Genomic DNA, 3,659 nt, shown 5'->3' on the forward strand with positions numbered 1-3,659 from the left:
GGACATGACTGAGCGACTGAACTGAACTGAACTGAACTGTGCTGCCTATGCACCATAGTGCAGAGGTGGTTTGCTGCAACATACAGAGAGGAAACTGGGCCAACTTCTTGGGCTACACTTTTACCGCTGTTCAGTTCCGTTCAGTCGCTCAGTCATGTCCTACTCTTTGCTACCCCATGGACTGCAGCACGCCAGGCCTCCCTGTCCATCACCAACTCAGGGAGCTTACTCAAACTCATGCTCATTGAGTCCGTGATGCTATCCAACCATCTCATCCTTTGTTGTCCCCTTCTCCTCCCACCTTCAATCTTTCCCAGCATCAGGGTGTTTTCAAATGAATCAGCTCTTCACATCAGGTGGCCAAAATATTGGAGTTTCAGCTTCAACATCAGTACTTCCAATAAATATTCAAGACTGATTTCCTTTAGGATGAACTGGATCTCCTTGCAGTCCAAGGGACTCTTGAGAGTCTTCTCCAACACCACAGTTCAAAAGCGTCAATTCTTCTGTGCTCAGCTTTCTTTATAGTCCAACTCTCACATACATACATGACTACTGGAACGACCGTAGCCTTGACTAGGCGGACCTTTGTTAGCAGAGTAATGTCTCTGCTTTTTAATATGCTATCTAGGTTGGTCATAACTTTCCTTCCAAGGAGTAAGCATCTTTTAATTTCATGGCTGCAGTCATCATCTACAATGATTTGGGACCCCCCCAGAATTAAGTCTGCCACTGTTTCCCCATCTATTTGCCATGAAGTGATGGGACCGGATGCCATGATCTTAGTTTTCTGAATGTTGAGATTTAAGCCAACTTTTTCACTCTCCTCTTTCACTTTCATCAAGAGGCTCTTTAGTTCTTCTTCACTTTCTGCCATAAGGGTGGTGTCATCTGCATATCTGAGGTGATTGATATTTCTCCTGGCAATCTTGATTCCAGCTTGTGCTTCTTCCAGCCCAGCGTTTCTCATGATGTACTCTGCAAAGAAGTTAAATAAGCAGGCTGACAATATACAGGCTTGATGTACTCCTTTTCCTATTTGGAACCAGTCTGTTGTTCCATTTTCCGGTTCTAACTGTTGCTTCCTGACCTGCATACGATTTCTCAAGAGGCAGGTCAGGTGGTCTGGTATTCCCATTTCTTTCAGAATTTTCCACAGTTTGTTGTGATCCACACAGTCAAAGGCTTTGGCATAGTCAATAAAGCAGAAATAGATGTTTTTCTGGAACTCTCTTGCTTTTTCGATGATCCAGCAGATGTTGGCAATTTGATCTTTACTTCCTCCACCTTTTCTAAAACCAGTTTGAACATCTGGAAGTTCACAGTTCACAGACTGTTGAAACCTGGCTTGGAGAATTTTGAGCATGACTTTAATAGCATATGAGATGAGTGCAATTGTGTGGTAGTTTGAGCATTCTTTGGCATTGCCTTTCTTTGGGATTGGAATGAAAACTGACCTTTTCCAGTCCTGTGGCCACTGCTAAGTGTTCTAAATTTGCTGGAAAATTGAATGCAGCACTTTCACAGCATCATCTTTTAGGATTTGAAATAGCTCAACTGGAATTCCATCGCCTCCACTAGCTTTGTTCATAGTGATGCTTCCTAAGGCCCACTTGACTTCACATTCCAGGATGTCTGGCCCTAGGTGAGTTATCACACCATCGTGATTGTCTGGGTTACTGGCAAGCACTAAAACTCTGAAAAAAGGCCACTAAAACTGAAAAAAACCACTAAAACTCTGGCTGTCTTCTCTCTTGTTTAGTCCGTCCATGATGAACATGGGAGCAAGGTTGGTTTTCTCTGCAGCACAGAGTGAGAAGCAGCCACTTCAGTGAGGATGCAGATCTTGGCAAGTTTTACTCCTCAAAAAGGTTATCTGGGCAATTCTGCCTTCTAGAGCTTCATTTCCCTGAGTGGTGGCCCTGATCCAGAGCAGACTCATTTACTTTGCTGGGCTCTCTTGCCACAATTCCTTTATTCATCCTGTGGAGGAGGTTTTATCCCATTTCACAGAGGGCTAAGGGTAAGTGATAAATCAGCTCTGGATGTGTGCAGTTTGAGGTGACCTCTAATGGAGATGTTGAAGTTTGTGGTTGGCTAGTTGGTTGGAAATCAGGGCCAAGGGCTGGAAATATAAACTTCACAAAGCATCACTTGTGGAAAATGGTGTTATCCTTGAAGCTGTCACCCTTTCACATCCAATTCATCACCAAGTCCTGTTGATTTTGCTTCTACACTTCTTTGCAGACTGCCCAGTTCTCTTCTGCTTCACACTGTTCCAGCCTAAAGTCTAGCTTCATCTTCTCTTGTCCAGACAACTGCATTGGCTTCCCAACTGGCCCTACCACAGTTTCCAAGAGCCTTCTCCATTTTGACCTTAATGTCAGCAGCCAAAGTGGTTTTTACAAAATATAAATCCAATCAGTTTTCACCTGTCCCAAATTCTACGATGGCCTCCAATATCTTACATGATCTTACCTCTTCTATTCTCTTGTGGCTTTCACTCTACTTCTTTACTCTCTAAACTCTGAGTTTATTTTTCCTTTTTGGTGGCAAAATGTACATAACATAAAACTTACCATTTTCACCATTTTTAAGTGTACAGTTCTGTGATATATAGTACATTACTTTGTTGTGCAATCATCACCACTATCCATTTCGAGAACTTTTTCATTTTCCCCAAGTGAAAGGCTGTGCCTATTAAACAACTCCCCACCCACCTCCCCTCACCACTCCCCAACCCAGGGTTGGTTTTCATCTTTCAAGGAGCCCTGCTATAGTCCACACAGCGTTCTTTATACATCTCTCTGTCTGAAGCACCCTTCCTCCCTTTGCCTAGTTAGCTACTACTCATCCAGTGTCAAGGAAGCCCCCCTGAACCACCAAATCCAGGCCAGAAGCCCCAGTAAATCCTTTCAAAATCCGTGCTCCTCTCCGATGAGTACATAGCTCAGTTTGTACTTAAACGTGTTGTATATTGCAGTATGGGTGCTGTCAGTCTTCTCTCCCCTCTTAATATAAGTTTTAGTGTCAGGAGTTACTCGTTTTGTCTGGAGTTGCTGGCATAGTGTCTGGTTCGCAGCAGGTGCTTACAATTTGTTAAATGAATAAATGGGTGAATAGTCTCTCCCCATCTCCCTTCAGTTGATCAATCACCAGTCTGTGAGTACGTCCGCCCCCCAGACTGGAGTGTATCCCTTGGGGCCGGACTTTGGCACCTCATCCAGGCTGGCAGCAGGCTGTGATCTCTGGTTTGACTATCTCGGGCCTCTCGCCCAGCACATACTCACGCCCCGGGCGTGTCGCGTCGTCACGCGGAACCTCCCTACTTCACACATCAGAACCTTTCGCTACCCCGGCAGAAACTAAGCTTAAACTGAGAAGCCTCTTCGCACCTCCGGACGTGGGAATTACACACCTGGACCTCAGACCCACGCGGGTGAGAACCGGGAGACGCGAGGAAAGTTGGGAGGCGCGCCCCAGCCATGCCAAATCTACATTTGGGTCGAAGCCCTTTAAGAAGTCCTTCATTCAAGACTCCTCCGGGACCCGGCAGTGGAGGCGCGCCAGGATTGGTCAGTTTGGGTGTGGGTGTTGCTCGGCACCAGCGAATAAGCGGGGGCAGGGGGGATGTTGTGGTTCAAGACTCGCGCATGCGC

Source organism: Oryx dammah, unplaced genomic scaffold, assembly GCF_014754425.2.
Source record: "Oryx dammah isolate SB20612 unplaced genomic scaffold, SCBI_Odam_1.1 HiC_scaffold_9, whole genome shotgun sequence".
NCBI lineage: Eukaryota > Metazoa > Chordata > Mammalia > Artiodactyla > Bovidae > Oryx > Oryx dammah.